Source organism: Cavia porcellus, unplaced genomic scaffold (genome assembly GCF_034190915.1).
Source record: "Cavia porcellus strain 051 isolate PalLab524CR breed Dunkin Hartley unplaced genomic scaffold, mCavPor4.1 scaffold_13, whole genome shotgun sequence".
In the NCBI taxonomy this organism is placed as follows: Eukaryota; Metazoa; Chordata; class Mammalia; order Rodentia; family Caviidae; genus Cavia; species Cavia porcellus.
This window is the reverse complement of record NW_026947496.1, coordinates 558,991-584,065: the sequence shown is the minus strand read 5'-3', so window position 1 is coordinate 584,065 and position 25,075 is coordinate 558,991.

Below are 25,075 nucleotides of genomic sequence, written 5' to 3'. Positions count from 1 at the left end.
GGACAAGCAGTAAACTTAATATAGAACGTTAAATGGAAGTGTTATTTTCTATTAACCATGGGTGTTTTAACATTTGAGAACTGAAAAAAATTGCGACATATTTTGGACTGCTCACTATTACATTACATAAATTTTTGTTAAAAATTATTATTTGACTGGTGACCTTGTATTGGCCTGATTTAAATCACCAGGCTGGAACACAAGAAAAAGGCATAAGACATCTAGGTATGAAAGAAAACATTTGTCATCATAAACAATCACAATTTTATATTTGAAGGCATGAAAATACCATCAGATCAGCAACAATGAATTGTCTTAGTAATATGAACTTTACGGGAACTTTTCCCATTGAGGCTAAAGAGTTTATTTGGACCTCCCATCAGTGAACCTGACCTGGTTAAAGTACCTGGTTGTTCATGTGAAAATACCATATAGTCTCCCTCGTGTGAGAAATGGTAAGAGTACATAAGAGTTTGTGGTAATCCTGCTTCCCCATTACATTGCTTTGGAGCCTTATAATATTCCCATTCATTACTCAGAATGGTTTCATCCTAGGTTGTTTGATTTTATTATCTATGATTATTTGAAAAGTTATTTTGAAAAAAACACAAAACATTATAATAGTCAGTGCTGATTTAATATCATCTTGTTTTGAAGTGCAAACATGCTTTTAGTCTTCTGTTTCCATTGGTTCTATTTTGTTGTATCTTATTGGATTGTATTTTGTGTGGTAGTATAAACAAATATTTTATGGACAATGAGATAATATAGTAACCATTGTTCATTTTGTGTTATTTCATCCCAAATAATATGTAATACTTTCTTGCTCTTTAATGGTTTTATAATATTTTGTTATGTTTGATACTATTGTGTAAGAAGATATACTCAACTACTTCAAGGAAAGAGACATTATGGTAGCTACTGATATGTCAGGTTGTATTGTGTTGAAATACTGTGTTGCTTAAAGTGTTGTGCTCCAATCACATTTGTTAAATGCTCTTTTATTTTAATCTCTTTAAAATTAAAATAAATTTTTTAAAAAGTTACAAGGCACCACTTTCTTGTCTATCAATTGAAGTGCTGTCTAATTTTGTGTCACCCCAATGGATTTTGTTTAACCACTTATAGCATCATTTTGACCAGCTCGCAACTTAGGTGGAAGCATGTCTTTTAAATCTGTTACCCAAATAAACCTTTATTACATGATCTGAAAATATAAATGTTGAGGAAAAAGTTGTCGAGCTCAAATAAAAAGAAAAAGCTGCTAACAGAGCAAACAATTAGACAAATGGACAACAGATATATATGAATTGACAATCATCTTATAAAATTAGAATGCCCTCAAATATATTTGGCCAACTTGAACTATAATAGAGTGAACCTTCTTATAGATCAATTAATAGAGATCTCGTGAAGTAAGAATACCAGAAAAGGAATCTAATTGATGGTTAACCTGAGGTAGCTCAGAAAGTTAAAAAGAATGAACACAAATATTAGTTAATCATTTAGGTCCAGCCTGTTCCCAAAGCAGCAGTAGAGATGAGCCCAGCAGGTGCATGTGTGTAAACAACATGGCTGCTGGCAACCATGTGGCCTGCCAAAAGGCTGCAATGCCTGAGACTGAGTATGGTGGGCAGGCAGAGATAATGGCGATGCAGGGGAATGAGAAAAAAAAACCCCTCAGACAGCACAGATGGTTAGAGCAGGGGGATTGAGAAGTCAGAGCCTTGTGAGAAATGCTAGGGGAAGGATTAGAGACTCTAGGGGAAAGACTGGAGGCCCTAGGGGAGGATTGGAGACCCTGGGGAGTGAAGGAGGAGGAGGGGATGATGCAGGGTGTATAGAAACTTTTGGCTGACAAAGCAGCGGGATTTGGTATGAGAGATATGAGGAGAAGCTGTAAAGACAGGAGCCACATCATAAATTTGGGGAAGGGGAGAGCCTGGTGGAGCAGAGAGAGCCAGGAATACTTGGGCCATCACAGAAGACAGAGTGAGAGAAAACCACGTCCTTAAAGTGAAGAAGGCCTAAAGATGAAGGGTTTTGGCCAACTTACCACCACTGTGACAAAAGCATAAATAAAAGATCAGCTTTTTGGTTGTTGTAGCCTTTTAGAGGGCAAAAGCACCAGGGTTATGAACCAGGCCCCAAGAGGTGTGTTTTCTTAAATGCAGGAAGTGGTCCCCATGACCGATTTATAAGAGAGCTGAGAGAACAATTTCACCTCAGGAACTAAGAGCTGTAGCTCCTCCAAGGAATGTGGAAGATTTGCTCTGTCACATAGAACATAAGAGATCATAATCTATTTTGAAAGTGTGACAGGCAAAGTCCCAACATCCATTCTTCATGGCAGGTAACCAAAGAGAGCAGGGCGGGGTCCCGGCACATAAAAATCTCCATGTTACCTCCAGACGTGTGGCCTAAGGAGTATGGAAACTGGTAACCCTGTTTGGGGATGGCAGGATGGGTTTTCTGTCACAAGCTTGCTAAAGAACAGTAACAAACAAACAAACAAACAAAAAAAAAAAAAAACCAGAAGGTATCTCACCCATGTTCAGTGAGTAAGGTTGCTGTTGCATGCATATTAGCAGTGGCAAGTAAACCATCCAGGAGGAAGAAACAGGTGGTTTTAAGGCAAAGGGACTCAAAATGGGAGGGATTCCCAGGAGCCACTCAACCACCTTACTGGTCAGGGAACCAAATGATAGGATTTTTGGTGTGGTAAAAGAGAGAATACACAGTAAAAATGTCAGGTAAGGACGTACATATAGCTTTCCATTGGGGTGGTGCTTAAAGGTGGCATTGCTGATGTGCAAGTAGCTGATTGGGACTCTTTTCATGCCACAGGTAAGTTGCAAAGGAGAGGGGAAAGTGACCTCAAGGTAAATGTCCCCTGGTATCACTTCCCAGTGCTGAAATATCCCATCTAGAGCAAAATCCTGTCAATTTATTTCTCTCAAAAATTTATTCTGCTCTTGCCTCCATTGTTCCTATTTATTCATTCTTCAATTTTAGAGAACCTAAACTCATACCCAACATAGTAGGTCAGGAGTTGCATTCCCCTATATCACTGTCTGGTTGCTTATATTTCTAACTAACTAAGCTGCCCATAACATTAAGAATCGTTTATCAACTTCTCTTAGCATAATTGTAGCAAGTAAAATGTACTTAATGGATATAGTGAAAGATATGATTAAAATGAAAAAATAATTATCACAGTTTCTCTATCTAGCATCACCAAATATTTTCAGGTTTCAAGTATGTGAAAAAATAAAAACTAAAAACAAATCTCAGCAAATACCCAGAGTATAGGGGACAGTATATCATTCACTGTATTTACCATGTTATCTGTAGATATTTTGTAGAACACAAAAGAAAAATTGAGCCACTGAATGACCATCTGTCTATTTTAATAATTGTGCTCATAGCACTACATGTTTTACAACTGTAGAAATTTTATTTTTCATACCAGGGATTGAACTCATGACCTTGTGCTTGCCTGGCTCGTCCTTGTACCAAAGAGCTCAATCCCCAGCCTGAAAAACCTTAGATTCTAAATACAACTATTACCACTCTTTAATTTGCCATTGACAGATTTAATTGAAAACTTTGTTCATCTACATCTTCACAAATGAAATTATTTTCTTCCCTTGCATTTTAAATCCTTTTTTTTTTTAGGTACTGAGGATCAAACTCACAACCCGGCTATGGCCAGGCAGGTACTTTTGTTTTCCTGAGCTAACACCCAGGTCCCTATTAAATTATATTTACTTAAATGTATAAATATCACTTTATCCATTCAAATAGTATTGTGATTTTACTACAGGAGGCCAAGGTAGACAGAAATTGATATACAGTAAGAGAGGAGATGGAACCTCAAAGGAATCAATATCAAAAACTAAATACAACAATCCCTGCTAGAGGCAAAGCTGAAGAAAGCCAGACCTGAAGGCGAAGAAGCAGTGACCATGTCTACATGCCTCTTAAAGAGAAAAACAATAGCTTGAAATGTACTACAGTTACCACCACCTTCCCCAGGAAGTCCAGGTAGGCATCTATTACCATACTCAATGAACAGAACACCTGGGCTATTGTTCCCACTAAATGCCTTGGCTCTTTCTGTATACCTTTTCTGGGTGACTTGCTGCCCTTCTGAATAATATTAGTTAAGCAGCTATACACTTATAGGTAGTTTGTAGTTTGAGACACACACTGTACTCACATTCTGAATTTGCTGTATAAGTGACCCCTGACAATAGATCTGTGTGCTAAACACTGAAGACCCCTCCTGCAAAGGCAGGGCTATTCTGTCTTTTTTTCCAAGAAAACTTTTTGAACTTCTTTTGATTTGTGACTTCATTCTTCAATGCCGTAGCCAACCAACTTGCTGAATTTGCCATCAAACCAGGTTGGATTATATTTCTCCTATTTCAACTTGAATATCAAACATCTGCTAAAGCCCATGATTCAAAGCCTTGATTTCAAGCTGCTTATTTGCTCTGAGTTTGATATTTCCATGAGCTTTTGGACCTCCTGTCTAGTAGACTGCAGATGTATTACAGGAAGGAGGTCACTATTGTGATGTGGCACAATAGGTCCCATTCATAACTGTATTTTTCACTGCCTCCTGGGTGCCACTTCAGGACCAGCTTTCCTCTGCAACATCATTCCATAATTCCCATTTTATTTAAGTCAACTTTCATTCAGCTCTAATATTTTTGTTTTCTTTTAATAGTCTTTCTCTGTTCCTCGGTTTTTATATTTTTTCATTTTTTTTTTGTTTTTGTTTTTAAAGACATAGTCCCACTTTGTAGTTCTGGCTGACCTTGCACTCACTATGTAAGGTAGTCTATCTTTGAATACATGGCCATTCTCCTGTTTCAGCCTCTTTAATGCCGGGTAAAGAGGTGGGTATCATAACACATGGTGTTTGTCTTTTTACTTTCCTCCTTTTCACTATGATTCTTTCATTAAGATGACACTGTATTTAATCTAGGTTCTTTCTTGTGTCAGTAAACCTTTCTGGAGCTTGAGGTCAGTTTGTGAACAATATATGAATCCACACAGACAAAGGATAAATTTGGAATTTAAATAGCTGCGCTCAGAACCACTTCTCCCATTTCAAAACCTCCCCCATTTCAAAATCTAAACAAGTGATCCTGGACTGGAATGTTAAGAGTTTTTAAAAGAGACAATCACAAAGGACATCCTATTAGAAACAATGTAGCTACAATCTTAGGTTAATTTTTGGTTGACACCTGTATCCTGTTTTTTTGTTGAGCAGGTTAAATTTTTTTCCTTGGGTGCAACTCATTTTGCTTCTCTCATTGTACTTATATGCTGAGTCATTTTCCATTTTCCTGACTCAAATACAAGGCGCTAGTTAAATGTAGGGCTCAAGATTGTATGATTTATGCCAAGCTACAACATAGCTAGGATATAGTGCCAAGCCTTAATATTTTCTAGGTAAAAACACATATAATATTTGACTATTTCAATATTTGTGATGTTCAGCATTATAATAAAGCCTGATCTAGAGTCATGAAAGGCTAAAGTCACCAGGTCTCTCATTATTTTCCACTGGTCTTTTCACTCATCTTCCATAAATACTCTTAATTCATAATACTGGTGCTCAAATTTGACACACATTCCTAGCAGTGATGTCTCCGGTACTTGCAGTAGTGTAGTCTGTTATCCTCAGACCATAAGAGATAGAAACACATCTTCTGATTCCCTACACTCCAAGGGTATTATGTGTTAATTTGAACACTTTTCCTTTAAGGAAATGACAATTAATGAATACATGTGTATCTCATGACTGTTTTCTCATCTTTCAAATAACACCAGGAATTCTTTCAAGTGCTAGGTGCACACCTGTAATCCCAGGACATGGAACGCTGAGGTAGGATTACCAGTGTGAATTTACTGGACTAAGATGTGAGTCCACAGTCAGCCTGAACTGCATAGGGAAACCCTGTCTCAAACAAATAGGAAAAAATATCTATTATTGCTGATATCCTTGAGAAAAAGAACTCAATAGTTTGAAACTCTTAGGATCACACATTTTAGGATACATCAGGTGAGTATAAAAACCAGTAAAACTATGTTTAAGGATATGGAAAGCTCAAAAATATCATATTGCAAAGTATTATACCGATTTAATGCAATGCCCATCCAAATACTATTAGTATAGTTCACAAATATAGAGAAAACTTTTCTAAAATTCATTTGGAAACAGAAAAGATCTAGAATACCAAAGACATTCCTGGGCAACAGAGGCAAGTCAGGAGGCATCACAATTCTTTACTTGCTATAATAGTAGAAAGCTACAGTCACAAAATCACCAGAGTCCTGGCAGAAAAACAGACCCAATAATCTAAACAGACTGGAGATAGAGACACAACTACAAACACACTCTGCTACCTTGTCTTTGATAAAGGAGACAAATATGTTCACTGGAAGAGAGATAGCCTTCTCAATAATGCTGAAGAAAATGACTTTCCCCGTACTGAAGACTTAAAGTGGGTCTATGCCTATCACCATGAAATAGACTAAAGTCAAACTAGCTTGGAGATCTAAATATTACAACAGAAACACTAATGAGGCTTCATGAACAAAACACAAAATTTGAAGAATCAACTTCAAAGAATCAATCACTGGGACTCCATCTTATTAAAAAGTATTTGTACATCAAAAGAAATCACTAACGCAGTGAAAAGGCAATGCACAATTTGGGCAAGGGATATCTTTCCATTTTCTGAGAATCTCTTCAGTATCCTTTTACAAAGTACTGTAATTTTCAATATCTAAGTCTTTGACTTTCTTTGTTAGGTTTATTCCAAGTATTTCATTTTCTTGGTGGGCATTGTTAAGGGTGTGATTTCTGTAACTTTTCTCTTAATGAGTTTATTGTGTACAAGAATGCTCTTGATTTTTGATTATCATCTTTGTCTCCAGCTACATTATTGAATTTGGTTGAGTCTAGAAATCTTTTGGTGGAGTAATTGACATCTTCTACACAGAATATCATGTCATCTGTGAATAATGATGGTTTACCTACTTTCTGCTGATTATTCTTATTTGTCGCTTGTCTCTAATAGTTTTGCCTGTTTCCAGAGCTATATTGAATAAGAGTGGTGATAGTAATCATCCTTTTCTTGTTCTTAATTGTAGTGTGAAAGTTTTTAATTTTTCACTATTTAGTATGATGCTGGGTATATTTTTGTCTTTGCTTGTTTTATCAGATTAAGGTAAAGGCTCTCTATTGTTACATACTGCAGGATTTTATTACAGATCAGTGCTTGATTTCATGAAAAGCTTATCATGCTTTTATTGACATGATCACCATGTGACTTTTGTTTTTGCCTGTGTTGATATAACATTTAAATTTGTTGATTTGCATGTACTGAAACATCCCTGCCTTCCTGGGATGAATCCAAGTTGTCAGGTTTTAAAATCTTCTTGATGATTTGCTACATTCACTTTGCTAATATCTTATTAAGGATTTTTGCAACTATGTTCATTAGGAAACCTTCCCTGTAGTTTTCTTTTTCTGGTTGTGTCTTTGTCTGTTATTAGTATCAGTGTAATGCTGGCCTCCAGGAAAGAGATAGAGAGAACTGCTTCTCTTTCAATTTCATTAAAGAGTAGGGGCCTTCAATTTTCTATACAAGAGATGGCAATGAAAAAGAAACTATTTAACCTTGTTGGTGGAAATGTAGGCAAGTACTTCAACCACTACTGAAGTCAGTGTTCAAAGTATTCAAATGATTAAACATAGGAAGTCCACTAAGTGCAGTGCTTCCTTTAATGGGTCTCATACTCAAAGATCTAAGGACCCATTGCAGTGATTCATGCATATTCCTGTTTACTGCAGCAATAGTCACTTTTCTGTGGAGAGCAGCAGCAAGCACTGCTCCATCACCACCAAATGCCAATGATGAACAACAAATACTCATCAGTGTTCTCTGTTTACTAAATTATATGTTATTTTATTATGAAATAGGCTCTAAGTTAGGTTTTCATAGTGTGATAAGCATGATATAAGCATGATAGTCATGCTAATGTAACAAGGCCATCACTATTACACTCTTGTGTTAATTAGATTTGAACTGTTTTTCTTTTGGTGGCAACATCTTGCTATGAAATTCAGGTTGGATTTAGATCACTTTATAACCCAGAGTGGCCTCAAACAATTCTCCTGCCTCAGCCTCTCAAGTACTTGACTTTGACAGAAGCTTAGTTTTTGGAGCGGAGCAGCCCCGAGCATGGATATTTTGGTGTGGGATTTCATCAGCCCAGGTTCCACATGATTTCACAGGTCAAAGGCCCAGTCTCAGACAGCACAAGGCTTAAAAGGTGGCCTGTGAGACACATGGTCAACTGCAGGTCTCTAATTACACAGGGCCAGCACTCCTCCTTTGGGTATCAGGTGCGTGGTCTATACAGGAAATGTTTTACACTCAGCTGAATTAAGCAATGTGAGCAAGAATTCCTGAGGCTGAGAGCATGGGAACATATATATAGCAGGCTGAGTCTCTTGTGTGCTGTCTTAGTTATTTTTCTCTTGCTGGTGAGGCAAAATAAAGATACCCAAATTTAAAAAGGCGAGGGTGTTTTAGTTCACAGTTTGGAGAGGATTTTTGTCCATTATCTTCTGGCTTCATGGCAGGGTGGGACATGGCAGGGGGCAACAGTCCATGGCAGTGGAAAACAGTAAAAACAACAGGTGCGGAGGGGAGAGGAAGTCTCCTTCCATCCCTTACAATGTAAGCAGGTACCAACCCTAGGGCAGGTGTTCCACAAACACCCTTAATCTCAGCATTAGACCATGAATCCATCACAAACTTAGTTTCAGCAACTTTTGAAAAAACCATTCTCCTGTGACTAGATGAGGCTTTGGGGGTACAACCAGACACAAAATGTAATGTGTGCAATATGTACTACCAGTGAGAGATGGTACAGCCTTCTGACCTGGCTCTAATGCATAAACTTCAATCCAGAAGCTAGGGACTCACTGCTTAATTTCTAAAGAACCTTCCTGTGTACATAAGAAGCTCTATTACCCAAGTGCTCACTCAAGTGGCCATGAGTCCCCAGCAGGAAACAGGAATAGAGATGGGTTTTCTCCAGCCTCAGATGCAAAGCAGAGGCCAGGCAACCCAGGTAGAGGGAGATTCACTAGGGCTCTGAGAAAGGCCACCTGGGGGCTGATAAGTGAGCCTGAGATGGTCTAGGGTTTGGGGAACCACAGGGTGAGAATAAATTCTAGATGGGGAGGGGAAGGGGGGTGAGATCAGCTTCCAGAAGGACCCAGCCTGTCTTCCTCACCAGGCCAGCAAGCCCCAGGTGCTGTCTGAAAGGCTGCCATGGGGAACTGTACTAAAGGACGTGATTCATCACATGGCTGGTAGCTTCTGTGCTGTCACTAGAAAGGTGAATCCTTTCCCACTTAGGCAATCCCAAAAGAAACAAAGTGAGACCTCCTGGTTTTCTGTCCCGGCTGGTGGTGGCTTTGATGGCTTCCTGGATCATAAATGCTGGTGAACACCCCTTAGTGACTATCTGCTCTGTGGGCCTGGGTGTCCCTACCATCCCTAACATGGGGGAGCAGGGTTATGAGACAGGGCATGGCCCCTCCCAGCTCACTGTGCAGGGCAGACCATGAAGCTCTATGTGCAGCCTGTGCTTCCAGAAGCTGCCTGGTCTATCTGCGCTGTACTCAGAACACTGAGCGGCTTTAGGGGAGTGCTGATGGCCCCATTCTCTGCTTGTCTGAGATCTCAGAAGCTTCTTGCACACTACTAGTCACTGCACCAACAGTGCTGCCCCAGACATCAGCCTGGAGCTAGTTTCTGCAGGGCTGCAATCCACATACCTGTACCGCAGTGGGGCCTCGCAATAACAACAGATGCCAGCAGGGGGAGAGAGTGAGCTAAGGGGATTCTGTAATGAGGCCCAAAGAGGACAGGGAATATTCAGGGACAGATTATGTTTTCAGCACTTCCCTCAAGGGTGTGCAAACAGCAGGCCTGTGGTCCTGCCTCCAAAGGAAACTGGGGTCTAATTCTTCAACTATCATTTCCTCTCTGCTCAGCCAACTCGGCCAGGTGCCAGGTCACTGTCCACACATTAGTGGGAGCATCAGAATAGGGACATGGACACTAAGTCACTTCACCTCCTGTCATGATTTACTTCTGCTGTTTTAGTTCACTGTAATGCCTATGCCCATTTAACCCTTTGGCACTGGTGTGACTGTGCTTCTACCCTGTCCCCAGCTCTGACACATCATCACATCAGCAGGGGTGCACTCACCCAAAACCTAGGCCCTTGCTACTTTGTCCATGTCTCAGGGAGAATATCCAGGCCCCTCAGGTCAGAGGTTGAGGCCCCACTAGCCTAAATGACATTGTACCAGGAGAGAGTGAACACAGCCACTCAGTCTTTCATGGCTAAGGAAACTGGACCCAATTTCTTCAGAAGCACCACAGTGAAGTAGCCTATGTGTCATCACATACAGGTCCGCACTCCCACACCCAGGACAATCCTGTTTTCTCATTTCCAGAATGGGTGGTTGTCACAAGACACATGGGATGATACTCTTCATGTAGGAAGCTAATGACTTATTTGCTCACAACTGATCTGAAAATGCTATTATTTCTAACTGCTCCTTAACCCTTGAGTATCACTACAGCTTCCAGCACTCACTGTGGGGCATGGCTGGGCCACTAACTCCAGGCTTCCCATGTCTCATCACAGACTGGAAATCTGTCAGTGGAGAACCTGGCAGTAGTCTGCACAGTGAGGGTGACACAGGCAAAAGGGCTGCACAGTCTGATGGAACACCTGGAGCAGGACTTTCTGCACAGCTGCCGCATCCACAGCTCTTCCTTCCCAGGTCCCTCAAGGGCCAACATTTCCACCCCATAGGCCGCGATGGTGGGAAGGTGAGTTTGCTCTCTCAAGTACACAATGTGACTCAGCCACCTAGAGCTGAGTCTTTGAAATGTGGTTATATCTCTCGCCTCAGTTCACTGAGAATTGAGAATTTCACCCAGTAGCAGTACAATTCTCAGAACAGTGAATTTCATCTAAGGCCACTCTTACAGTGTCTGTATGGAACAAAATGGGGTTTCCAGGCAATTGCTGACCCCAGCCAAGGCTCTGTGGAAGGCCTGCATAAGTAGTCATGTTTATTCTCCATTGAGCTGCTCTCTCCATGGTAAAGGTTTGTTTCTTCTGTGCTGATCCCTACACTGAATAAATATTCTCTTCATTGTAGAGGAGATTGGAGCGTTGCTCTGTGGGCTTTGGGATGTATTATTCAGCACCACATTCTCTGGGGACTGGCAGAGGCATCAGGCCCTTTTAGACATCAGGGCAGGAACCAGTTGGTACCATGAGTACTTGAATATACATAGAGCTACATCATGCACAGACACTTTTCCAGGCACTGACCATGATTCAATGACCAGGAAATATGTATATACTCCCTTCCTGACCTCCACACTAGTGGGGGCTACCCTGAATGGCAGATCATGTGTCACTGACATTATGGTACATGAGACCCCCTCTTGGCTTCCCTAGACAAGGATGCACAACAGTGGAAGAGGAGCCCAGAGGAAGCACAGAGTACTGGGTGGCAAGTCACTGTGCAATCTAACAAATGAGGAAAGGTGGAACAGGACACATCCCTCTGACACCTCACTTCTCACATGTTTATGGAAGACAACCCCTTTACCATAGCAGACATTTTCCATCCCCGATGAAGGCAACATGCCACTGGGGAGTACTAGACAGATGTGTGTACTGCTTCCCTGAAGAAGGGAGAGATGGTGACCCCAGTGTCCACAGACTCTGCCATGGAGTCATCTGTCAGTCTCTCAGGGCTGTCTGGGCCAGCACTGCTTCACTGGTGGTGGAGATAGAGTGAACTCGGCTCTCCACTGCTGGAGCAGCAGGCAGGTGTCCAACTCAGCAGGTTGCCTTGGGTGAGCAGTTTGGGAGGGAGGACCAGACCTCACACTCAGCTCCCCACACCTGTCTCCTCCAGAACCACAGCCCCTGCTTCTTAGCTCTAAGCAGCAGCTCCAAACCCACATGGACCCTCCAATGAAACTCCACTTCTCTGAGCTGGAGCACTGTGAACCCACTGAGGCAGAAACAAGGGTGAGATGGACTGGGTATAGGCTTGAGGGTATGTGAGGTGGACAAAGCTAAGGGACCACCCTGCAACTCTGAGACACAGCAGTCAGTGGGTGGATGCAGTGTGGAAAACTTCCTGATAGTCAATTTTTGCACAGAGCTGTCTCTGACAGGCACCGGGAAGTTTGTTTGCTCTGCAAGGAACATGGGAAATTGATGATCTTTCTTCCTTTTGCTGTTGAAGGGTCGGCTGGACACCAAGCTCAAGGACCAGCTGAAGAGTTTGTACCTGATTCATCTCCAGGGCCTTCATCAGCTCTGGGACCACAGGAAGAGGCTGCACCAGGAAGCCCATCTCTGTCAGCTCAGACATATGATTAACAGTGGCTCCACAGCCGGTGTCACTGAGGCCAGCTCCACTTAGGCCAGCTCCTGCTGAAAACATGACTTTCCTATCTCCTACACTATTTTATCCATTTCCTTGCACTTACGTCTATACTCCTTTTAAATATTATGACATGAATTAATTTTAAATGAATTATAGGATTTCATTCTGATAAAAATATTCAGATAAAAAATTCAGATAAAAATCCTCAGGGAAGTGGCATCATCACATTCTCAATGTGTACAGCCTTCATTTCTGCCCAGTTCCAGAATGTTTCCCCCAACTTCATTCCCATTTGGACACCATTCCCTATCTTCCCTACCATCCCAGCCACCAGTAATCTTTCTGCCTCTGTGATTTACTACACCATGTTTTCACATCAGTGCATCACAGCTCTGTTTGGCCAAGCAGTACTGGAAGAGATAAACTGATATTTGTCTTTGATAAAGGGGACTATCCTAGATGGACTATAGGATATAAGTAAAAATTAAATACATTCATCTTTGAGGTTGGAATTACTTTTCCATTTGTTTTGTGAGATATGAGACGAACTCTTATAATTCAAAAGGGGATCTGCTCATATGGCCAACAAGTGTAAAAAATACACAGTATCCCACTGCACATACATTCAAGGACACGTCACTGAGATGTGCTGTGTCCTCATTTGACTTTAGGTTTTAAGGCAGGTGGGGAAGCGCAGTGGGGAGAAAATGGAGTGGCAGAGCAGAGCCCTTTCTCTCAGCTCCCATCAGCCCTCTACACAGGTCCCTGGACATCGTTTAGCTAAGCATAGAGATTTCTTCCACACAGAGAGCTACGCAACAAGAACACAATAAAAAATAAAGAAAAAGCTGCATAACTTCTTAACTTTCCTTTCAAGATTGTTGTTCACAGAACTGTTAGAAGCAGAAAGGAACTGGGACTGTCCCTACCCTGCAGGTAGATGGTGCGGGCACCAGTGTGGGCCATGGGAACCAGGGGAAGCTGCAGGGATGCTGAGCTCAGTCTCTCTGTGCCCACAGGGAAAGAGGCCAAGGAATCTGGTCATGGAATAACCATGGATGCAAGATGGATGTGTGTGAGGAAGGTCTCAGTTTTTACAATGAAATACCTCTGACATCAATGTGCATACACACAGAGATGTGTGTGAGGCAGAGTTATAGATGAGAGTGAGGCAGAGCCTGGGAGACTTGCACATCACTTAATGAAGTGGAGCTGCAGAGGACAGAAAATGTGAACACTCTTCTTGGTTTTACTCTCAAAGCTCTTTGTTGTACAATGACATCTTTGGGTGGGGAAGTGGCACAGGGAAGTAACAGGAACCTGGAGATTTAGATAAATATACCAAGATTTTCTTTTTTCTTTTTCTAAATATGGCATTTACAATTAGAGAGAATATATTAATGACCTACAAATAGTCCACTAGCAGAGTCATCCATGGGCTTGTCACTAGCAGACTCAGAAGACAGAAGGGTGAGGGAAGGGTAGGGAGGTCCATACAAAGGGGGAAATGGGGTTTAACCTTAGTTGAAAAAAATGTCACCTGAGACTCCTTACTTAAATCAAAGAGAGATGTCACCACTTCCCAGTGTGTAGGGGGAGGGTGGGGATGCAGCACAGAGTACAAGGCTGGGTTGGAAGAAGACCAGGGCTCAGCTGTGGGAGAGGGGATCACAGTATCCCTACAGGGCCACTATGTCTCTGATTTTTTTCTGCAGTTAAAAACTAACAAGAAAACAACACAACTACCAGGTGAGAAGAGTTTCTGAAAAAGGAGCCACCAGAGACATGAACAATAGAACCATGTTAAATTTTTAAAAAGCATTTACATGTCAGCTGTTTGGACATTGGCTAGTTCTGTAGGAAAGGTGGGAAGCCATGTACCACTCAGCTGCTCCACAGATATGAATGGTCTTGCTGTAGGTTCCCCTCATTAAAAATCCTTCAGTGTAGAAATATGAGGACTTAAGCTGAATACAGTCACTGAGATAATGGCATTGACACAGGGGAGAGACAATGTCTCCTCTTCTCCTGGAAAGGAAGAGAACTTGAAGATGGTGTCATTAGCAGCTCTGGGAATGTCTACCAGCCTCAGTACTCCTACAATGAGGTGTCAGGGTGGCCCCTCCCACAAGTCACAGACCACGGGTAAGGTGGAAGTAGGAGAGTGTGTGGAGCATGCTATGCACGGTTGCTGGAGAGAACCCCGCCCTGGCACCATGCTCTCAGACTACGGATTGCACTATGTGTTTACATAAAATCCCATCATGATTTCAGGATAGGTGGCCGCCTCTTGTCTTCTGGAAATTATTTTTCAAGTTTGGGCACAAAAATCCTTAGACAATGTGCTTAGCCAGTTGAGCAGAAATGACATTATTTGGAAAAATCTAGGAAACACATTTTGCAGTGGCAGATTCAAGCTACTGAATCTATTGAAGCCCATATTTTGGGGATAGAAAGACATGAGTCAGGGTTTGCTGTATAAGATGCTGGGCGGCACAGAAATGTGCCCAAGTTCACTTTCTGCTTCGCTTCACTCATTCTAACAAGCTGCAGAGTAGATTCTGAGCATTCAAGAACTTAAGGTTTGAACTGCAGTAGAAATCTGTAAAAACTCAGGCAAGTGGAGAGTAAAAACAAAAGAAAAGCTTTTTTGGCAAAATTCAGTTTTAAATATATGGTTAAATAAATAAAAAAAAAAACCAAAAATGAAAAAGAACAAAGAAGAACAGTAATGTTAATGCTGTGTTTTGTTCCAATGCTGCAGCCATAGTCAGAAAGGAGAGGACTGAAATTTGCAGAATGGAAGGGTCACTGTGGTAAATGCACTTGGCCTAGGAGGCTGAGGGTGTGTAGACCCACTATGCGAGCAACATCCAGGCAGTATCAGGCACCTGGTGGAGGCGGACTTAGGACTGATGTGGCAGAGTCTTGGCTGATCCTGGCAGCTCTGCCTTGCCTTCCCTGCAGGGCTGCAGCATGGATGTGGTGGGGGAGAGGAGTGTAAAGCAGGCAGTGCTGGGCTCCTCTGCACACTGCACACTCCGTGTTCAGCCTGGCAGCAGGAAGATTCAGGTCCTCCTCACTGGTAAAAGAGACTCTGAAGAAAAACTCTTGTTCTCCTCTGAGAGTTATTGGCCCAGGTGAACCGGTGCTTTCTAGGGTAGGAGGGCAGCACCACCCCACCATGGAAGGACTCCGCATGTGTTAAGGTTTTAAAAATTAATCATAAATGATGTGTTGTTTTTCTGAATAACAAAATTCCTTATTTTAAATACCTATAAGGTGACATTTGAAGTTTCTGTACAGTGCATATCCTTCATTTTACATAAATGAAAATTAAATCATCCATTTTCACTCATCTGTTTGAGAAATTACATACTATTTTTTTCTTCAATAGGTTGGGTACAAGAGCAGAGTTGGACACTAGCAATAATGCAAAGGAAATTAAAAATTGAAAAACCACAAAAGCATCCCTCCGAGGATGAGTGGTCTGCCACTGACCAGCTCCTCTCTCCTGTCCTCGCCTGCTGTGCTGGCCTGTGTCTCTTCACTGCTGGGTGGAGAGAGGGCCAGGCCACAAGCTCTTGTCATCTCAAGCAAGACTGGGGACTTGGCCTAGGACATGGCCTTCTTTCACCATTTTCAGTGCCTGTAAGTTTATAATTAACTCAGCAGCTTTGCTGTCATAGGTTCATGGCTTCTAACCTTTCACAACTTAGCTGAGTAAGAATAGAATATGGGAAACTGTAAATCTCACTTTTTGTTATGAAGACTTAGCAGTGAATGTTCCAGGAAAAATGTATGCATGTTGAATTTCATAGTGACAGATTTCACACCTGAAGTCTCCACATTGAGTTGAAGCCTGGAAGAGCAAGTCTAGGGGGTGCTCAGATCCCTGTGGAGATCTGATGTTAGTGGAAAATGGTCCAGGCAGACATAGAGGACACCGTGGCACCAGGGGCAAGAAAGGCCCAGGTCCAGGCCTCCTGATCCACAAGTCAGCTTCCAGCAAAACAGCATAAACTTCACGCTGGACAGAAGAGGGCTGGTGTGGCCCTGCTCCCAGAACTCCTTCCTGGAGGCCCTAGGCCCCTTGGCAGACTCAGAGAAGCACTGTACCAGAAGGTCAGCCTGTTACAAAGCCCACCTTGACAGAATGTCTTCCATCCAGGTGCAGATTTCAGCTGCCGCATATGGACTCACCACAGCTATGGAGCAGGACAGGTGTTTACAGGGAGCAAATCAGGAGATGGGGACACTGCAGGCAGGCCAGAGTATGAAGCCTGAAATAAGATACGGGCACCTGACCAGCTCCAGTTTCCTTCAGCAGTAAACTCCTGACAAGAACAGTGTGCATTAAAGACTAAGTAACTGAAAGGAGTTACTAACAAAATTATATAAAATACAAAAGTAAATGGCTGCATCCCTAAGTAAAATGAGATGTGACCCTTAATGGGAATGTGGTCTCCTTTGGTGTCACTGACCCACACCCATAAGGAACAAACACACTGAGGAACAGAGCAAAAATTCATATAGACAATGCATCAACAATCAAAACTCATTAATAACAACAGCAAAACCAGGATAAGGCAAATGACACAATGAATTTTTTAAAGTGTATAATAAAAAATAAATAATAATCATTTTTGGATTCTTCCAGGATTTTGAAGGGAAAAATCCAACACCAACTTCTTTTAGATGACAAAGTCACCCTGAGCATGTAGCCAGACAATAGTGTATTGAAAAATAAATTAAAATAAAATAAATGAAAGCACTGACCAATATTCCTAATGAACATAAGCAAAATTACTCAGCTAAATACTTGTCAGCTAAATTTGCCAGCACATGCAAAAGTTAAGCACCACAAACAACACTCAGCTCAATCTCAGTGATGCAAGAACTGTCCCATTGTAAAAACCATTCAGTGTCACTTGTCACTCTCATAGAATGAGACAGAAGTAACCTCTTAATAGATTTGGAAAAATAGCTTTGAAAAATACTGAGTTTCAATATTTTCTCATTGTAAGAACTACGCACACACCATGTATTAGAAGAATGGACCTCAGCACATCAAAGATTATGCATGAGAAGCCCATCCCAGACATTGTGCTCAGAGGCTGACAAGCTGCAAAATTTTCTTCTCAGATCAGGAACCAGACAAGGCTTGCAATGCCTTTCAATACAGTACTCCAAGTCCTATCCCTAGAATTTACTCAAGAATAAGAAATCAAAGGCTTCCATACCAGAAAGGAAGAATTAAGCATGGTCTCTGTTTCCTGAGGACATAACCTTTCATATAAGAAACTTATATCTCACTGAAAACCTTTTAGAACAAATTCACAAATCACATAGGGTGCAGGGTACAAGACCCACATGTCTTAAACAATTCATATCTATGTGCTTCAAACAAACTGCAGCCTCAAATACAAAGAACACAATTCACTTCATAATTCATCAAATAGAATTAACACTTAGGATAAATTTAATGAAACTCACCTGTTGTTTAAAATTTGTAGAAATTGATGCAATCAGTGAAATAGCACTAACAGAAGAAAACACATGGCATGATGGTGGATAGGAAGAATTCATGTTGTTATAATATATGTGCCTCCCAGAGCAACCAGCCATTTCAAAGCATTCCTGTCAAAATACCACTGATATTTTTCTAGAAATTGAAAAAACCAATATGAATATTCACAAAGAAGTACAACATCCTCTAGCCATGTAAAGAACATTAAACTTAGAAGTACCAAAATCCCTGGTGTCAAGGTATATTTTAAAGTGACAGCAGTCCAAAAGGTCTTATACTGCAATAGGACCTCAGATTAAAATGACTAGCCCAGATACAAAAGAACTCATAGAATCACCAGGAATTTGGTATTGTATCTTCCTTCCATTCCTTTTCTTTCCTGTATTTTTCTTTTCTTTTTCTGGTCAGGGACTCCCTCTGTCTCTCTGGCCTGAGTGAAATCAGAGTGTGTTGCAGGCTTGTCTGGAACTCCCAGGAATCCTGCTGCCTCAGTGGCCTGAATGCTGACATGACAGGCATTTTCACCAATCCCTGCACAGCCAATGAGTTTTTAAGAGCACCATGATGAAACCACATCTGGTGGTGTGTCTTGTAAGCTTACCACTCTGGAAGACTAAAACAGGAACATCATAAATTCAAGGAGACTCACCAACTTAGCAACTTAGTAAGAAACCCCTCAAAAAAGGAAGACTTTTAAAAGTGGAAGGTAATGGAACTAAATACAAAACCTCTGTATTCAATTCTAGAAACTAAGTGTAAAACCAAAACCATAACCAAAACAAAAATTTTGGAAAGTAGGAGGGGAAGGCAAAACGTTTTACCCTGGCCTGATCTTCTGGAGGGCAGTGGGCCCCAAGTAGCTTTAACGTTCACATCTTTCTTGGGATTTGACATCAGTCATCAATTGCCATGAGTGATCAGAGAAAAAGAGACTGTGCTTCAAGGATACCAAGCCTCAGTCTACCAGCAGAAGGCATTTGGTGTGATATCCTGAATCCCAGGCTGACCACTGTTACAGTTAAAAAGCAGTGACTCTACTAATATTGTTAATAGGATTTTGAGTCTTGCTCACTATGAAAGAAACTGTGGATTAGGAAGGTAGGAGATAGCTTAACTAGATGAATTCTTTCTACAAACAGTCTAAGGATCAAAGTCAAGTATTTTATTCCATGAATACACAAAATTACTGCCAATTGTCAACTGAGGATAATGTACACCTGTAATTCCAGCCCTCTGGGAGTGAGAGGAAGGATGAGCAAGGGTATAACTCTAGCCTGGGAAACTGGTAAGGGAACTGGTAAGACCATGTCTTAAAATCTTTTTTAAAAACTTACAAATCTATGAAATGTGTAAATTTTGTTGTAAAAAAGAGAGGGAAAAAAAGAGCTCTAAAGGATACAATAGCAAGTGTGTTTAGGGGTTTTAAATAACTGACCATATTAATGTTTTTGGTTGGATCATTGAACATAACTGTTTGCAGGCTCACTGTTTGAATGTCCACTTTGTATTCTTTGATACTGTGATTTGAGCAACTATTTCTAAGATAATAATATGTAATCTATTAACTGGTGATTTCTTACTTTTTTTTTTTTTTGTAGTTCTGTATTACGTGTACCCTTACCCTGCTTTGTTTTGTTTTGTGTTTTTCTCTTTTTCCTTTTAAATAAAATTTAAAAAAAGAGAAATCCTGGAAATCACTGTCCAAGGTGCATTAACCACTGTTATTCTACAATTATTTTTATCTTTCCATAGACATAAAAAGAGTATCTTTTATATGGTCCTTATTTTTATTTTTAAAAAAGTAGCAATCCCTTGATCAACTTCTGATTCTAAATACAAATTTAGGAGATGATAAAAAGCAATGATCACATTCTCTTCATACTGAGCTACACAAATCCTAAGAAGGCATATTCAGTAGCATATCTAGAGTCATCTCAGTAAAACTTTCCAAAAAATTGAAACAATGCAAACCTGGTAACACATCAATGTCTACATGATTGTAAACCTTATTCTATGTGTGCTAACTAAAGTACACTTGCTAGAAAAACTCACATATGTTTCTATTCTGTATTCAGAGGCAATATTTGACTTTATATTTTTAATTGTTTTTTTCTTATTCTTCCTTTCTCTTTCTTTCTATCGTTCTTTGTTTGAGACAGGGTTCTGCTATGCAGTTGAGGCTGGCCTTGATCTTCCCTTGTAGCCCAGGATGACCTCAATCTTACAACAATCCCCCTGCCTCAACCTCTGAGTACTGGAATGACAGTGTGTACCAACATTGCTGACTAGGTCTTCCTTTTTAAATTTTCTACAAAAAATACTTACTCAGAGTTATGTGATATTCTTATACTTTCTCAGGTTGATTATACAAAATCAAATCAGAAACCACAGAAAATACAGTTTCAAAATCCTCACCAACATATAACATCATGTAAAATAACATAGCATAGCACAGTATACCATAATAAAACAAATCAAAATAAAATGAAAAGCAACCACCTAACTCTGCTAAACAACTGCTTCCAAAGATACTTTAATAATTTCTAAGTTAGCCATAAACCAGCAATATGATCCAGTAATTTCACAGTTAAGTAGTTTTTCTTTAAAAGTCTGCATTGACTAAAGCCAATGTATAAGAATGACTGTGGCAGCTCGTTTTCATGGGTTGACCCAGAAACAGAAGAAATGGCCATCAGCAGATGGGTGAGGGGTGCATGAACAAGTCACAGCTGGTTTTGTTCAGCCCCCTAATTGAATGTGGTGGCAGCACACTGGGAGCCCAGCATGGAGACACTGCTTGAAGGAGACCAACCAAAGAGCATTGTGCCTCATCAGCCTCAGGGCCATCACCTCTAGGAAAGGTAAACTACCTAGCAGGGACACAAAGCCCATGATCTATTTGGGATGGGAGGACAGGAAGTTATACCAGTTGCTATGAGACAAGTTCCCCAGGAGGCATGTGCATTTGTCCTTCCTCAGCATGGGGTCATGATGTCCATGGCCTTGGAAAGCCACCCCTTGCAATCACCACCTGCTGACCCCTTCACAGGATGTCAGAGTGCGGAGTACTACAGTGTGCAGCTGAGTAAAGTATCTAAGGATAAGTAATCATTCATATGCATGTGAGAGTAAAACTTGCTAGGAATCCTCCCCTGGACATATGGAGGTTATAACATGAAGTGTTCACATCCTTTGGAAAAATTATTATGGGTATTCTGGGAACTTATCCACAATCTCTAATGGAATTGAAATGAAACTAACATGAAGCCAGGAAAAATCTCATTCTAAAATTTGACAGATCTCTAAGTGAAACCTAATTCTCAATGAAAAGAACTTTTGGATGGAAATGTGCACTTGGCACCCAACCTGCCACATCTGAGGCATCTACATGTTTGTTGTATTAAAAATTTCAAAGGGAAGAAAAGTGTAAAACCACACTCAATTTTCTAGTTTTTCACTTGCCGTTTCTAAGGAACACAATAAAAAGAAAGGGTGCATCAGTGGGGGCAGGGCAGCTATGGACCCCAGCACATGACACAACTTCCTTGGAAACCAATCTAAACAGAACTGTGAAGGCTCTGGTCACCAGGCACCTTGTTCTGGCAACAGGTGACCTTCAGAGGAACTTGGTTCAAGAGAGTGACCAGTGAATATACTGTGCTGCTTTCCAAGGCCTTGAAGCACCAGCCTCAAGATCCCACAAAGGAAAACAACATGGGAATGAAGGAAAGGATGGTTCACCAGGCCAAGATGCTACAGGATGCTTACCAGGAACTGCTCAAATGTCAAGGGCAGCATAGGCTTCCCAAGAGACCAGCGACAAGAGGGAGCCCAGTACAGGTGTCTCTAGGCTTGGCCACTTGCCACTCAGAGACACCAAGTACAGGACAGGTACATTAAGGCCTGGCCACCTAGGTGAGTTCTCCTAAACATTTCCCATTCTAAATCATCAGTGAAAGGGCTCTGAGAACAGACACCAAGGGCAGATGCTCTGCAGAACGGGCAGGTGCTGGGATGCATGAGCCTGTGCTCCTGTCAAGTTCCCACCCAGGACAGGGCAGCCTCGAGGCGAAGGGCAGAGCTCATGTTTATCCACAGCCTCCAGAGTCATCTCTTGTCCTCCTGCGTAGATGTCTGATACAGATCTGTTTGTCTTTAAGGAACATAGGTTATCTAGGTTCACACAGTGAAACCTGTGCTGTCTGAGTCTCAGGTTTCCTGTTGGTGGCTGGGCACTGCCCCATCCGAGCTGCATACAGGACATCAGCATGGTGATGGACCCTGGAACCTGTGTGCCACATCCCTGATCCAGACATGGTACCCACAGTAACAACATATATTAGCTCCGGTGCAGGGTGTGTGAGCAGAAGGGATTGTATGGAGACCCACAGATGACTGAGAGGAACTTTGTGTCAGATCAATCCTTCCAGCACCTCCCTCCAGGGATTTTCAAACACTGGGCCCATGGTCCTGCTCCAAAGGAATCTTGACTCCAAGTGCTCAACTACCATATACTCTCAACTCTGTCTCTACCTTGTCACAGGCAAGGTCACTGTACACATATCAGTGGGAGCAGGAGAAAGGGGATAGACGAAATCATTTCATTTCTTGTCAGGATTGAATTCTGCCATTGCACCTTATTGTCAGTTGTGGGCCTGGTGTCCAAGGACAATTAGTGAGCTGTCTTTCCCCTGCTGTCTCCAGCTCTTACACAGCATCACCTTGCTAGAGATGTGCTCACCTCAAATGTCATCCACTCTGTCCATTTCTCTGGCACTTGTCTCATGGGAGTTTTCAGGCTCTGCAATTACTATTGCAGAAGCCTCTGGGCAGAATGAGCAGAAGAAGAGATCAGTGAACACAGCTGCTCAACCTCCCATGGCAATGGAAGAGGAACTTAATTCCTTCCTGGGAACTTTTCATCAGAAACCTGAGAATATTCTGTGGTGTCTCATTAATGGACCTGGACATCTAGAATGAGCCTCCTTTTCTCATCTCTAAAATGGGGGGCCATCTTAGGACTTATAGCTTTTGTTCATGCATAGACTTCTTTTTAACCTCTCTATCGAGGTGATCTGAGCATACTAGTATTCCTAAGTGTCCCTTGTGAAATGTAACTTTTAATATGAGAATTCCTTTTCTGCAAGGACCATCCTGTGAGCCCATTACCACGAGCCTCTGTGGACCAATTGGAGTGTGGGCTTTGCTTCATCCCCAAACCCTCCTGAGAAGCCACATGCATGACACCAATTCCATATCCACCCACAGTCTCACCACATTCTCAGAAGTCAGGCAGCAGAGAGCCTGGCAGAGGTCTGTACAGGAAGCATGGTGCAGGCAGATGGGCCTCACAGCCTGAAGGAGCCTATGGAGCTTGCCTTCTGGAAAGATCCTCCAGATATATCCAGATCGCTGGACTCCTCTAAGGATCACATCCCTACCCCATGAGCACCAAGGCTTAAAAGGGCAGTTCTCACCTTAGCAGCCCAGTGGGACTTGGCCACCTTTGGATTCAGGTCCTGGCTATATGCAAGGGCCTCAATCCACCCTAGTTTACAATGCTGAATGTGTGGGGTCTGAGTGGATTAAGACCTTAGGGTCACTAAGGATGAAATGGAGGCTCCATGCCAAGTGTGGCCTTGGCCCAATGAAGACCTACTGTGGAGGCTGGCATGATTCTGATGGATGATCTTCCATCTCATTCACTGACCAGTACTTGGTGGTTGCAGTTCTGTTCATTGGAAAGGAGATTGGAGAGTCACTTTGTGGACTTCAGGATTTGTTCAACACAGGAAATCTTAAGAACAGCAAATTTTCCATGGCTGTCAGATGCCATGGAAGAGCAGATAGATGTCATCAACCCACAAATGTACATGAAGACACACTGTGTGCAGGCACTTTTCTGGGCATTGACCATGATCCTATAAGCAGAGCCAGTGCAACCACTGCCCTTTTGAGTTTTGATGTTCTTTGGAGGCCACAGAGTCACCCTTGGCAGCAGAACAGATATTGCTCACCTCAAGGCCATTGTTTTGGTCCCCAGGCCTCTCTACATGTGGGGACAGACCATAAACAAGGAGTTATACAGAGGTTAAGAGAACTGGGCAATGCATCACTGCCTGAGCTAGAGACTGTAGCGACACAGGACAGACACTGATTGATCCTTCACTTCTCAGATATTTATGGAGAGGCAGCCTTAGCCCTTGAGTGCAAAGATAGGGAAGATTCCACTATCTGTGTTCACCACACTGAATTGCACTGGGGACGGGCAGGGAGAAACTGTGTCAGATTCCCTGTACAAAGCAGAGGTATGATTCAATTGAGCCAGAACTCCCACCCACTGAGACTTCTGTCAGCCTCTAAGAGCTCCTTGGGCTGCAACTGCCCAATTATGGGTGGGTGAGGATGGGGATGGATGTTGTACAGACTGGACAGGAGGCCCATGCACCCCTCTCTACAAGTGAGCTGTGCAGACATTGTGGCAGGAAAGGCCAGGCCTCTTACTCTACTAGTTCCCTGTCTCCCCAGGTCTTCTGTGCTTGATGCCCCACTGGAGATGTATGCCCATGTGGATCCCCAGGCTGAGCTTCTCCTGGAACAGCTGGAGCCTTCTGAACCACCAGGAACTGAGCCCTAAAATAAGTTGCCCTGGAGTGTGGGATGTGGGCTTTTGGGAGGTGATGGCCTTGGAACTCAACAAAGTGCCCATATGCTTGGTGACCCAGGAGCATGACACATTCAGCAGTCAATGTGTGAATACAGTCAGGGAGGCCTTGCTGGGGCTGTATTGGTGCACATGGCTGTCTGGACAGGCAGTGGGAAGGTTTTGCTCAGGAAGCCCATGGACAGTTGGCGATCTTTTCACTTCCTGCAACTACAGGGCCAGGTTCAGCCCATGCAGAAGTTGTACCTGCAGACCTTGTGCCAGCTCCACCTGCAGCTCCCTCACCAGCTGTGATCCCAGAGCAAGAGCCATCACCTGGATTCCTTTGTCCAGCAGCTGGAGATCTAAG